We start from the raw sequence: 15,021 nt of genomic DNA, 5'->3' as shown, positions 1-15,021 counted from the left end.
AAATTCTTATGAAATGAAATTAATCCACAAGGCCCAATTAATCATATTATGGCCGAGTGTTACTTGTCATCAAATGACCATGTCAAAAAATTTATTGACATTCATTTCATCCTATGTCTCAAAAGACAAAAATACCCTTTTGACAATTTTCGTTCTTGTTTTAACTTAGCTTCCAGTTTAACTATTCCTACTCGATGTGATTCGTGACAGTGACCTCATGGATCCAAATGAACAAAGCTTGAGCTAAAATACTTGGACTCAAAAGTTCACAAACCTTTTCCAAGTCTATCTTAATGTCAACTGACTCCACAAAAGAGTTGACACTGAAAATCTCTTGGTTCAAATGAATTTATTTTCTACTCAAGAATTCAACCTAATTGTAATGAGTGGATCCACAGAATATTATCAGTGTTTACCCTTCATGAATATCATCAGCTAGTCGGGATTTACAAAATTACCATTTTACGCTTCTAGCTGTTATTTCCTCAACTCATTTGTCGCTTGTGAATAAGTTAGAAACAATGTATTGACGAGGAGCTAACAAGTCACATTGTTTCATCCAAAAGAGTCAGGACTCAATTTGGACACTGGCCAGTTCATTTATTCACACTCCAAGGAACAAAGCATGAGGTGATTACATTGCATTTCAGCAATCTTGTACATGAATTCCATATCTATGAGAACTTCACAAAGTTACTCATGACATTCTCACAACTTAGTATTTCACCAATAGGCCCTGTTCGGAATCACATAGTGAGTCCGAACTCTGACTTTCTCAAATGAGAATACTAAGGTGTGAAATGACATGTCTCATTTCAGGATTAAGGTAAGCACGATGCAATTCATACGTAGTGACTTCGAGACATAAGAGGTTAAATGGTTTGTTCTTATCTTGTCTGTAATATACAAACTTTTGTAATGCTCGGCTTGTGGATATGAATAAAATAAACGAGCTTCCGTTTGTTACAATTATGTTTTGAGTGAATGATGGACGTATAAGTTTCTCGAGTTAATTTAAAATATATTAAGGTAAGGAGAAATCTCAGAATAAATAAAGGAATTATCGAGTTTATCTCGACTAATAAAATATTTCCGAGGAAATATTCCGGAAATTAATTTAATAAATAAATTCTCAAGAACGAGAATTAATTCCGAGAAACCTTAAATATATTTTAATTAATTTAGAGCGAACGAGAAAATTCTCGGTTCGAATCATATAATTATAATCCATTCGGTTATGGGTTTAATTAAATAATTATATGAAGAGGACTTGGTTGTAATGATTTTTAAGGGACCCATTTGAAAGAAAACAAGGAAAATAGATTGATTTGTGAATAATAGGATAAGGATTGGCTGGCCACGTCATCAATCAAAGAAGTGAAATCTTATCTTAAGTGATGTATATCACTTGGTCGGCCAAACCACACCAACCCACGCGAGAAAAAAAAATATATATATAAGGAATCTTCACTTCATCTTCTCCACGCGAGCTTCACCTGCAAAAGGAAAAAAAAAAAAAATTCGGCAACACAACAACACTCGAGTTTTCTCAGCCGATCAACCCTCAACACCATTTTCTCACCTTTTCTTCTTCCTCTCCTCGCTCACCTTCATCTTCCTCGCGCGATACCAACCCGAGACCAGCCACCGCGCGCGCGCCTCGCCGAGGAGAAGAGTCGCCGCCGTCGAGCCGCCGTGGCCACTGACCGAGAAAGGACACCGGGAACAAAGTGAGAACACACCGGAGAGCAGATTAGAGGTAAGAATTGATATGGCTGAATTGGAAAACTCAAGTTAGGGTTTTGAGAAGTTTGATTTGGGGCTTTTTTATCCGAGCTAAAATCAGTGGAATTGATGGGTTTTATTTGGTTGTTGGACTTGGTTAATGATGTTCCTAGCTCGGATTTGTGTATTTGAGTCGATTTTGAATGATTTGAGGATTTTGAGCTCGCTGTGAACAGCCTCTGTAAATTGACGTGGGCAGTTCGGTACCGATTTAACTTGGATTTGTTGATATTTTTCTTGAATAATAGACGTCATGAGGTTTCTAAAATGACCAAGAACGTGTAAATCCGTTGAGAATTGAGTGAGTTATGAATTTTTGAAATCTGTGTTTGAAAGCTGGGAAAAATGGGTATACCGAATTGATAAGCTGAAATTGTGAGATGCTTTTGAGTTAGCTGCCTTGGTCCAAAATTGGTTTGTAATACCTTGTTAGAAAGATGTGGATGTTAATTTCATTCTGAAATTGGAATCGTTGGTTTTCGGGTTGTGTAGCGGAAGTTATGACCCGTTCTTCACCGGGTGTCGAATATGTGATTTACTTGTTAATCCGGTGTGGATTCGGAAATGTTTAGGTTGATTTGAGAATTGAGATTTTTAATTGGGATTTGATTTGGAAGTGAATTTGAATTTTGAGACGTGAGAATTGAATTTGAAATGTGGATTTAATGACAAGTCTAAGAATTTTGTGACTAGTTAGTTGGATTCGTGTTTGGTCGTGTGACTTGTTTGGGTTCGGGTTTTTGAGTCGAGATGTCGGATTTGGAATTTTGGAAATTGATCAGAGTTTAGATTTAAGGAAGTAACTCGTTATCGAATTCCGAACCGACTCAAATCTAATCCCGACACTGGACCCTATATTTTTCAAGTAATTTTGAATCCAATAACTAACGGACTTTCAACCTCGGATGCTAGTTCTTTAGACGTTTCGACAAGCGTCAAGTATCTCAGAGAACGTGAAAAGCAAGACATCGCCAGAGGTCGTCGAGCTTCTATCACAGTATCCCAGGTAAGTGTGGAGACATAAGTCAACTACTTACCAAGGGAATAATCCTGTTTACGTGCATTTACGTGTTAATAATAAAAAGAGTAGGAAAAGCCTTAAAAGACACAAACATCAAAGATTAAGGCTTCGGCCACTCTTTTTGGAAAATTTAGTTGGGTTTATACCCATAAGTTCAAATGCTAACTTGAACCAGCCACGTTGCTATTTTGTTGTAGTTAGATCCCTCTGCTAACCATAGAGTTTAGCTAGATCTGAGGTGACAGGAGAGCATGTTGGACTCTCGGATTCGAGCCGAGGGTAGGAGTACCGGGAGTCATATCCCGAGTCTTCAACTTAAAACACTAACGAGCATAAAAGTGAAATGATAATTCTTTCGGGATTTAACCCGAGTCGCTCTCCTGTAAGTAGCATAGGTGTGTACTCTGAGTGCTGCAGAGTACCCGAACCCTAAAGAAATGATGTGTCGATGGTACCAAAAAGGAATTGAACCCTGACGGGCTATGACGGCCTGGGGGATGTGTTGTCAATGGTGCCCACAAGAAGAGTTGTAGTCTTTATTTTGAACATTTGATGTAATAAAGTCTCATGAAGACTCTTGCTTGTAATTGCCTATTCATTCATTAATAAAGTTGAAACGTTCATTCAATCTTCCTTGTCTGAAGCTTTATGATAAAACCATAGTCTTTTAGTCCATAAACAAACTTAACAACTTACGAAGAGACAAATGTAGATTTGCATGAACAAACTCTTCGTAGTTTGCTTAAAACGATATATTCGCAATCTTAGGGTCAAAGGACTATTGACCTCAGTATGATTGTTAGAAGAATCTATGATGTCTGGTTATGAGGCATTGAGAGTTGGAGACTCTATAGTTCTTCTAGGTATCTTCCGAAGGTACTGAATTGACCAGTGCACTTCTAGAGACAATATAAGAACAAACCATTTAACCTCTTATGTCTCGAAGTCACTATGTATGAATTGCATCATGCTTACCTTAATCCTGAAATGAGACATGCCATTTCACACCTTAGTATTCTCATTTGAGAAAGTCAAAGTTCGGAGTCACTATGTGATTCCGAACAAGGCCTATTGGTGAAGTACTAAGTTGTGAGTCTGTTATGAGTAACTTTGTGAAGTTCTCATAGATATGGAATTCATGTACAAGATTGCTGAAATGCAATGTATGTCACCTCATGCTTTGTTCCTTGGAGTGTGAATAAATGAACTGGCCAGTGTCCAAATTGAGTCCTGACTCTTTTGGATGAAACAATGTGACTTGTTAGCTCCTCGTCAATACATTGTTTCTAACTTATTCACAAGCGACAAAGGAGTTGAGGAAATAACAGCTAGAAGGGTAAAATGGTAATTTAGTAAATCCCGACTAGCTGATGACATTCATGAAGGGTAAACATAGATAATATTCAGTGGATCCGCTCATCATAATTAGGTCGAATTCTTGAGTAGAAAATAAATTCATTTGAACCGAGAGATTTTCAGTGTCAGCTCTTTAGTGGAGTCGGTTGGCATTAAGCTAAACTTGGAAAAGGTTTGTGAACTTTTGAGTCCAAGTGTTTAGCTAAAGCTTTGTTCATTTGGGTCCATGAGGTCACTGTCACGAATCACATCGATAGGAATAGTTAAACTGGAAGCTAAGTCAAAACAAGAACGAAAATAGTGAAAAGGGTATTTTTGTCTTTTGAGACAAACGATGAAATGAATGTCAATAAATTTTTGACAAGGTCATTTCATGACATGTTTCACTCGGCCATGACTTGATCATTGGGCCTTGTGAATTAATTTCATTTCATAAGAATTTTATTGAAAATTCTTATTGGGCCTTTTTTATGTTGTCATGAACAAATGGAAAAGCTTCTAGAAGCCCATTCTAGAAGGACATAGGCGCCCAACATACCCAACCAAGAGAGAATATTTTGTGCATAAATGTATCAAGATACTTGCCAAAAGAAAAAGAGGAAACAAATTTGCATGAGGATGCTATATGGAATTCGGCCAAGAGAGAGACAAGGCAAGGCATGGAACAAAATAGGAAACTATTCCAAGACTTAATGAAGTCTATTTTGGCCGAGCTTCTCAAGGAAAAGAAAGAGGAAATTGGCTCATTTTATAGAAGAGGAAACTACCTTATTGAAGGTGAGACCTCTCCTATAAATAGGAGCCTCATTCTTCTCATTTTTAATTCATCCAAGTTTAAGAGATTTGAGAGACTCTCTCTCTAGAACTTTGGCCGAACTCCTCTCTCTCTCTCTAGTTTATTTTCGATTTTGTTTTGGCACCTAGGTCCTCATTTGACCTAGAGTTTAGCTCTGCGACTTCAAGACTCGTTCTTAAGTCGTAGTGTTTAAAAGTGCCCACTCACTAATTCCTTTTCTCTCGAGTGATTTAGTGATAGAAACTTTCGTGGTTGCTCGAGGTGCCGAGGAAAGAAAGAGGGACGTGCTGCGAGGGGAGACGAGCGTTGCAACTTTCTAAGAGCTTCTCAAAGATCAAGCTTCAAGAAAGGTTAGTAAACTTCTTAGCTCATAATAGTTTTTTATTTACATGTACATGCTCTCGTCTAGGTTAATAAAAACTAGTTTTACTTTAAAAGAAAATTTTTAAAATTCCGCCGCTTAACGAAGCGTTAAACTTTTTCTTAAACCCTAGATCGATTCCAACAAATGGTATCAGAGCTATGGTCAAAGGAATGCATGTGCATGTTTTTAAATTATGAGCTTGAAAATCGTTTTCGAAAGTTTACTAATTTTGTGTTAAGTTAGAATTGTAATCTTAGATTTTTTTTTAATTTAATGCTCTTGTCTTTAAATTAAAAAGCATGTTGATTTTCTATGAGTTTGGGATGTTTTTAAAACACATTAGAATCAGTTCTAAAAGTTTTTAATTTTTTATATTGAAAAACGTGTTTTAAAGGTTTGAGAAATTTCGGTAAATTTTGTGACTAGTTACTTTGTCTTTCTAGTTTCTTTTATTTACCGTATTCGTTTATGCTTGTTGTTATTTCTTTTATTCTATGTTATTACCCTGCTAATAAAACACAAATAAAAGCTTTAAACAACATCTTAAAACGTTCCGTTACACTTGATTCTTTTTCGCACCTAAGTAGGACCAAGCTTTAATTTATTTCTTTTTCTTCGAGCTAGAGTAAACCCGCATTAAAAGTGGCATAACTCTCTGCTCAGAAATCGAAATTTGATGATTCTTGAATCAAATTAAAGCTCTGTCTGTCCTCTGTCCAATGCCACCGGTTTCGGCTGAAAAGGACATCGGAGCCGCCAGATATGGCGATTTTACTCCGAGGTGCGCGGCTGTCTGAAACTCCAGTTTTTTTTAGAAATCCGGATTTTCAAACCCCACTACCATGAGTTATAGAACTCTAATGAGAAAATTTTCTTGAGCAAAAATGTTTTTCATATGATTATAAACATGATGTGTAAGATTAAAATGTTTTGATTTTTGAAAGTTTAATTGAAATTGAATTTTTACAAAACTAGTTTGAATTTTGAAAAACCGTTTTCACTTTCAAACTTGAAAATATTTTGTCATCCAAATCAAATAAATTTTCAAAATGTTTTCAAAACTATATCTATATCACATATGTTCAAAATCTATATGCTCTTGAAAATTTGAGTGGGAGGTCTCCTTGTAGACAAGCCGAAAAATAAAAAGATGTGTAATCTCAAACTTTCAAGTGTTCGAGTGAGTTGAAGTTCACACTTCCCTCACGCACTTTCCCGAAATAGAAAATAGGAAAAGATCGAGTATGTACCTTGTGCCTTTATGCACTAATACTGCTCTGAACATGTCGATCTAGGATTCTCTTCTAGTTGTCCGCTCTGTCGCTCTCTAACTAGGAAATTTGTTTCCGAACTTAAAAGAGTCGATGAACCAACTCCAAAAACTAAGTGGGAGGGTTATACTTGTTGTTTGTAACCCACGATCCCCAACACTAGTGAAAGATGCAATAATGTGGGACTAAGAGCCGCTCTTGCGACCCTCACTTAAATGTGAGTACTCCAAGGCGTTATTGCTTCGATCATTGCTCAATGAGTTACGTCCGAGAGTGATGCAATGATGGCAAGGCCTCCCCTTGGGGGATTATTTTTCAAAGCTGATCTTTTGGACTAAGTGGTTGGTTGCACACTTAGGCTCAATCCCTAGTATCCTCCTTTGAGGCTCTGCGAAAGGATGTGAGTGATCAAACCAATTTACAAGGTGGCTAGTCAAAATAGATGTATTGACATCTTGGCTTAGCATTAATGATGTGTCATTTACTTATAAATGGAGATTTTTTGCGGCCTTCTCTTGAGGGAGTAAATTATCGTTTGGTTTATAACACCTTTGGATTTTATAAAAGTCTTAATAAAACTTAAATCCTAAACCAAAGACTAATCATAAACTTGTTTCAACTTATATAGGCAATATGTCTCTCAACCATCTCTCTATCTTTCTTTCCTCGATCAAACTCGAAAACGAAAACTACGTAGATTCGAAACGTAACCTCGACATAATACCTACCGTTAACAAGCACAAATGGGTACTCACCACCCCGTGTCCTCCTCTGACGAATGATGATTCAACTCAAGAGGACAATGACGCCTTAGCAGCCTGGCTTCGATCCGATGAGATTGTGAGGTGCTATATCTTGGCATCTATGAACAATATGCTGAAAGAGCAACATCATGACTTCGAGACTGCCGCTGACATGCTCTACAATCTCCTTGAGATGTTTGGAGGGCAAAGGCGTCAAGCAAGGCAACAAGCAGTCTGACAGTTTATGAACTGTCATATGAAGGCTAGGACTCCTATTAGAGACTTTATGATACTGATCATTAGTTTTCTAAATAAGATGGAAATCCTAGGATCTGAGAATGATGGGAAGAATGTCATAGATATAATCTTAGAAACTCTCCCCGCATCTCTTGATACCTCTAAGATGAACTGCTCCATTAACAAGCTAGAGTACACTGTTACCAAGCTTATGGAGGAACTTCACACTGCTATAAGTCTCACTAAGAGAAAGAGGAATCAAGGAGAGGCACATGCTACTGAGCAAAAAGCCTCCGCCTCTGGAACTGTGAAGAGACCTTACAAGGCCGATAAAGAGAACTGTCCCGCCTATCTCAAAGCAAAGGAACATAGTATTGTACTAGTTACCGAAGCATGCTTAGTAGCTGATAATGTATCAACGTGGATTCTTGACTCCGCTGCTACTAACCATATTTGTTGTTCCTTGAATGGTTTCAAGAAAACCAAAAGCTTAGAGGAAGGCGAGTTCTGTTTCAAATGGGGTGATGGGAGCCTGGTGTCCGCGAAGGCTGTGGGATCCGTGACGCTGTCTTTTGAAGACCGCACTTTAAACTTGAATAATGTTTATTTTGTTCCTACCTTTGGGAAGAACTTAATATCCGTTGCTCGACTTCTTGAGCAAGATTATTGTTTAAAGTTTATAAAGAATGGAATTCGTATTTCTTTTTCTGATTCTTTCGTCACTGATGCATGTATGAAGAATGGTCTTTTTTACATCTATCCCACTCAACCTTCTCTTTTAGACACCGAAATAGATGACGATCTAATTAGGGAGCCAAAGAGGATCAAACTTTCTGAATCCTCCGATCTAACAAAATCAACATACCTCTGGCATTTAAGACTTGGTCATATCAGTCTAGATAGGATTAAGAGACTTGTGAGGGATGGTCCACTCCAAGCCTCTGCAATAGGCTCACTACCTACTTGTGAATCCTGTATAGAAGGAAAAATGACTAAGCGACCTTTCTCCGATAAGGGTCGAAGAGCCACTGAGTTGCTGGAACTAACACATTCTGATGTATGTGGTCCGCTCAGCCAACAGGCACGTGGAGGATACGAATACTTCGTTACCTTCACCGATGATTACTCGCGATATGGGTTTGTCTATTTTCTCAAACACAAATCCGAGACCTTTAACGTATTTAAGGTCTTTAGGGCTTTAGTGGAAAAGCAAACTGGCAAAGTGATCAAAACCCTTCGATCTGATCGAGGTGGTGAGTATATGTCTGGAGAGTTCGATGACTTTCTTAAAGAAGAAGGTATCGCTTCTCAGCTTACCGCACCTGGCACACCTCAACAAAACGGAGTGTCAGAGAGAAGAAACCGAACTCTTATGGAGATGGTTAGATCGATGATGAGTTACTCATCACTCCCGCTTTCCTTTTGGGGATATGCCCTCGAAACAGCCGCTTACATTCTGAACTAAGTTCCGTCTAAAACGGTTCCTGGTACTCCTTATGAAAGATGGACTGGCCGTAAAGTAAGTTTGGGCCACATCCGAATTTGGGGTTGCCCTGCACATGTGCTAAGGCAAAAGACTAGCAAGTTGGCTAGTAGGTCAGAATTGTTCCTGTTTGTGGGACATCCAATGGAAACCAAAGGTTTCATTTTCTATAGTCCCGAGGACGATAAGACTTTCGTTAGCACGAATGCTCGTTTCCTTGAGGAGGACTTCATGAAGGATGCGAAACCTAGAAGCAAAATTGTGCTTGAAGAAAAGTTGGGTGAGGAAGCTTCTACCTCATCTGTAAGAACTGTTCTTACCCCAACTGAAACACAACCTAACTCATCAGAATCTCGTCAAGTAGTACTTCGACGTAGTGGGAGGGCTACTCAAAAGCCTGACAGGTACATGTCTTATGGAGACTCTCTTGTAGCCGTCTCCGACATGGATGACCCTGTTTCCTATAGCCAAGCAATGGCTTGTTCTGAATCAAACCTTTGGCTTGACGCCATGAAAGTTGAAATGCACTCGATGTATGTCAACAAAGTCTGGAAACTTGTAGACCTTCCTGAAGGGATTAAACCCGTAGGGTGTAAGTGGATATACAAGAAGAAAAGGGGTCCTGATGGGAACGTCGAGACGTTCAAAGCACGACTTGTGGCAAAGGGTTATACCCAACAAGAAGGGATTGACTATGAAGAAACCTTCTCGCCAGTCGCAATGCTTAAATCCATCCGCATACTCCTATCCATAGCTGCAGCTCTCGACTATGAGATCTGGCAAATGGATGTCAAGACAGCCTTTCTGAATGGCAATCTTGACGAGCGCATTTACATGGCTCAACCAGACGGTTTCGTGGATAAAGGTCAAGAGACCAAGGTTTGTGAGTTGCTTAAATCCATTTATGGACTAAAGCAAGCATCTAGGTCATGGAATATTAGATTCGATGAAACTGTAAAGAGCTTCGGCTTTGAACAGTCAATAGATGAGCCTTGTGTTTACAAGTTAATACACGAAGGCAAAGTTGTGTTTCTGGTACTATATGTCGATGATATACTACTCATTGGTAATGACGTGGGTAAGTTATCTGAGGTTAAGGTCTGGCTAGCAAAGCAATTCGATATGAAGGATCTAGGAGAAGCCGCGTACATTCTGGGAATCCAAATCTTTCGAGATAGGAAAAACCGGACCCTGTCGCTCTCTCAAGCATCTTATATTGATAAGGTGATGGATCGCTTCTCGATGCAAGACTGCAAGAGGGGTCAAACACCCTTTAGGCATGGAGTTTCACTCTCTAAGGACCAGTCTCCCAAGACTGCACAAGAGATTGAAGACATGAGGAAGATTCCTTACGCCTCTGCCGTAGGAAGCCTCATGTATGCTATGCTTTGCACTAGACCTGACATCTGTTTCGCCGTTGGCGTAGTTAGTCGTTTCCAATCCAACCCTGGACCCGAGCACTGGATTACTGTTAAGCATGTTCTTAAGTATCTTCGAAGAACTAGGAACTTGATGCTTACATACTCAGGTACTGACCTGACTATGACGGGATATACCGACTCCGATTTTCAAGCGGATAAGGATTCCAGGAAATCCACTTCGGGATCTGTGTTCATCCTTAATGGTGGAGCTGTAGTGTGGAGGAGTATTAAGCAATCTTGCATTGCTGACTCCACAATGGAAGCAAAATATGTGGCTGCTTGTGAAGCATCCAAAGAGGCTGTATGGCTTAGAAAGTTCCTTAAGTATTTGGAAATTGTTCCAAACGTCGACGAGCCCATGACCCTTTATTGTGATAATAGTGGGGCTGTCGCTAACTCAAAGGAACCTAGAAGCCATAAGCGCTCTAAGCATATTGAGAGGAAATACCATTTGATTCGAGAGATCGTGCAGCGCGGAGACGTGGAAGTGAAGAAGATCTCAACGGTGGACAACCTCGCAGATCCATTCACCAAGGCCCTAGCGAACAAGGTCTTCGACCAACATCGTGAGGGATTAGGCATGAAGGACTACACACACCTTCTTTGAGTCAAGTGGGAGTTTGTTGTCAATGGTGCCCACAAGAAGAGTTGTAGTCTTTATTTTGAACATTTGATGTAATAAAGTCTCATGAAGACTCTTGCTTGTAATTGCCTATTCATTCATTAATAAAGTTGAAACGTTCATTCAATCTTCCTTGTCTGAAGCTTTATGATAAAACCATAGTCTTTTAGTCCATAAACAAACTTAACAACTTACGAAGAGACAAATGTAGATTTGCATGAACAAACTCTTCGTAGTTTGCTTAAAACGATATATTCGCAATCTTAGGGTCAAAGGACTATTGACCTCAGTATGATTGTTAGAAGAATCTATGATGTCTGGTTATGAGGCATTGAGAGTTGGAGACTCTATAGTTCTTCTAGGTATCTTCCGAAGGTACTGAATTGACCAGTGCACTTCTAGAGACAATATAAGAACAAACCATTTAACCTCTTATGTCTCGAAGTCATTATGTATGAATTGCATCATGCTTACCTTAATCCTGAAATGAGACATGCCATTTCACACCTTAGTATTCTCATTTGAGAAAGTCAAAGTTCGGACTCACTATGTGATTCCGAACAAGGCCTATTGGTGAAGTACTAAGTTGTGAGTCTGTCATGAGTAACTTTGTGAAGTTCTCATAGATATGGAATTCATGTACAAGATTGCTGAAATGCAATGTATGTCACCTCATGCTTTGTTCCTTGGAGTGTGAATAAATGAACTGGCCAGTGTCCAAATTGAGTCCTGACTCTTTTGGATGAAACAATGTGACTTGTTAGCTCCTCGTCAATACATTGTTTCTAACTTATTCACAAGCGACAAAGGAGTTGAGGAAATAACAGCTAGAAGGGTAAAATGGTAATTTAGTAAATCCCGACTAGCTGATGACATTCATGAAGGGTAAACATAGATAATATTCAGTGGATCCGCTAATCATAATTAGGTCGAATTCTTGAGTAGAAAATAAATTCATTTGAACCGAGAGATTTTCAGTGTCAGCTCTTTAGTGGAGTCGGTTGGCATTAAGCTAAACTTGGAAAAGGTTTGTGAACTTTTGAGTCCAAGTGTTTAGCTAAAGCTTTGTTCATTTGGGTCCATGAGGTCACTGTCACGAATCACATTGATAGGAATAGTTAAACTGGAAGCTAAGTCAAAACAAGAACGAAAATAGTGAAAAGGGTATTTTTGTCTTTTGAGACAAACGATGAAATGAATGTCAATAAATTTTTGACAAGGTCATTTCATGACATGTTTCACTCGGCCATGACTTGATCATTGGGCCTTGTGAATTAATTTCATTTCATAAGAATTTTATTGAAAATTCTTATTGGGCCTTTTTTATGTTGTCATGAACAAATGGAAAAGCTTCTAGAAGCCCATTCTAGAAGGACATAGGCGCCCAACATACCCAACCAAGAGAGAATATTTTGTGCATAAATGTATCAAGATACTTGCCAAAAGAAAAAGAGGAAACAAATTTGCATGAGGATGCTATATGGAATTCGGCCAAGAGAGAGACAAGGCAAGGCATGGAACAAAATAGGAAACTATTCCAAGACTTAATGAAGTCTATTTTGGCCGAGCTTCTCAAGGAAAAGAAAGAGGAAATTGGCTCATTTTATAGAAGATGAAACTACCTTATTGAAGGTTTGACCTCTCCTATAAATAGGAGCCTCATTCTTCTCATTTTTAATTCATCCAAGTTTAAGAGATTTGAGAGACTCTCTCTCTAGAACTTTGGCCGAACTCCTCTCTCTCTCTCTAGTTTATTTTCGATTTTGTTTTGGCACCTAGGTCCTCATTTGACCTAGAGTTTAGCTCTGCGACTTCAAGACTCGTTCTTAAGTCGTAGTGTTTAAAAGTGCCCACTCACTAATTCCTTTTCTCTCGAGTGATTTAGTGATAGAAACTTTCGTGGTTGCTCGAGGTGCCGAGGAAAGAAAGAGGGACGTGCTGCGAGGGGAGACGAGCGTTGCAACTTTCTAAGAGCTTCTCAAAGATCAAGCTTCAAGAAAGGTTAGTAAACTTCTTAGCTCATAATAGTTTTTTATTTACATGTACATGCTCTCGTCTAGGTTAGTAAAAACTAGTTTTACTTTAAAAGAAAATTTTTAAAATTCCGCCGCTTAACGAAGCGTTAAACTTTTTCTTAAACCCTAGATCGATTCCAACAGGATGGCGCTGAGTACTCATATTTCGGGGAGTCGACCAAGAGTCGTACCCGACTTTGTTGCCAGGCTATGAAGGCCTGAAGAGCGGGGAGTCGACCAAGAGTCGTACCCGACATTGTTGCCAGGCTATGAAGGCCTGAAGACCTTGACAGGCTATGAGGGCCTGGGGGTGGCGCCGACGTCGAATGAAGTGGTACCATTAGTGGATCCCAGACAGATGTTAAAACTCTTAGGCCGCCGGACGACTGCTGCTCGAAGTCTAAGGCTGGTCTCTTGTCGTTCTAGAGGTTATAGCGGGGGATGTGTGTAACCTTAAAGACGACAAGTACTAGTTAGAGTGTGTACACACGAGTCATGCTCTAGAACTTGTTAGATTTGCATCCATGCATTCTTATGTGCCTGTTTGCACGTCACATGTTATCACATGGCATTAGTCGCTTTTATTTTTCTAGGTTAGACTCCCACTTACTGAGTCAATCGACTCATAGTTTTATGACCCTTGGTAATGTAGAGAAGGGCAAGGCGCCGACGTGAATAAGGAAGTCGTAGATGAAGACCAGACGTGTATCTCTTGACCTTTGGGCTAATGGGAACTCACCCGGGTTCAAATCCTTCTATAATAATATCTATATTTTGTTGAACCCCTTTCATAAACTATGATCCCCAAACTATCCCTTGTATATATACTTAAAATTAGGGAGCTTGTGTATAAATAAGAGTCGCTATAAGGCTCTAATTCCTAAAGTTAAACAACAAAAAATTTACCCAAGTTTTCGTATAACCACTTATAGTACTTATATATGATCGTGTTATGTTTAATATAAGTATTATGGTTATTATGTTGATTTGATTCTGTTTCCGCGGATATGAGATATATTGTTATATATTGATGTTGAAATCTGAGACGTAACCCCACCGTCTCGGCCCGTGAGCCGCCGACGAGAGGTCGCGGGTCGTGACATTGTCTCTAGAAGTGCACTGGTCAATTCAGTACCTTCGGAAGATACCTAGAAGAACTATAGAGTCTCCAACTCTCAATGCCTCATAACCAGACATCATAGATTCTTCTAACAATCATACTGAGGTCAATAGTCCTTTGACCCTTAGATTGCGAATATATCGTTTTAAGCAAACTACGAAGAGGTTGTTCATGCAAATCTACATTTGTCTCTTCGTAAGTTGTTTAGTTTGTTTATGGACTAAAGACTAATGTTTTATCATAAAGCTTCAGACAAGGAAGATTGAATGAACGTTTCAACTTTTATTAATAAATAAGCAATTACAAGCAAGAGTCTTCATGAGACTTTATTACATCAAATGTACAATATAAGGATTACAACTCTTCTTGTGGGCACCATTGACAACACATGCCTGGCATAGACCCCGATGTGATTGTGCACCGATTGAATGACGATAAAACTATCGCTGAAAAGGTATAAGCTAGACGTGTGTTCAACCCCGAACGGTACCTAGCGATAAACGAGGAAGTCGAAAAGCTTCTCTCCGCCGGTTTCATCTGAGAAGCCAAGTACCCCAAGTGGGTGGCCAATGTGGTCATGGTCAAAAAGACTAATGGGAAGTGGCACATTTGTATAGATTACAAAGATCTTAACAAAGCTTGCCCAAAAGATTGCTTTCCACTCCCATGCATCGAACAACTGGTCGATACCACGGCAGGACATGAACTGCTAAGTTTCATGGACGCCTACTCGGGCTATAACTAGATACGAATGCACGAGCCTGATCAGATCAAGACGACCTTCGTC

General features: G+C 39.3%; 1 long non-coding RNA gene across 1 annotated transcript; it reads left to right on the top strand.

Moving 5' to 3' along the window:
- Positions 1-1,378: 1,378 nt before the first annotated feature.
- LOC149390432 (uncharacterized) lies at positions 1,379-14,214 on the top strand. Its single transcript, XR_016300126.1, has 3 exons — positions 1,379-1,759; positions 2,698-2,791; positions 13,767-14,214. It is a non-coding gene; the product is annotated as an uncharacterized LOC149390432 (long non-coding RNA).
- The last annotated feature ends 807 nt before the right edge of the window (positions 14,215-15,021 follow it).

Source organism: Urtica dioica, chromosome 7 (assembly GCF_054948205.1).
Source record: "Urtica dioica subsp. dioica isolate 48M chromosome 7, U.dioica_male_clone48M_v1_H2, whole genome shotgun sequence".
Taxonomy (NCBI): Eukaryota; Viridiplantae; Streptophyta; class Magnoliopsida; order Rosales; family Urticaceae; genus Urtica; species Urtica dioica.
Note: the sequence above shows the minus strand (reverse complement) of the source record. Positions and strands in the feature narration are given on the sequence as shown.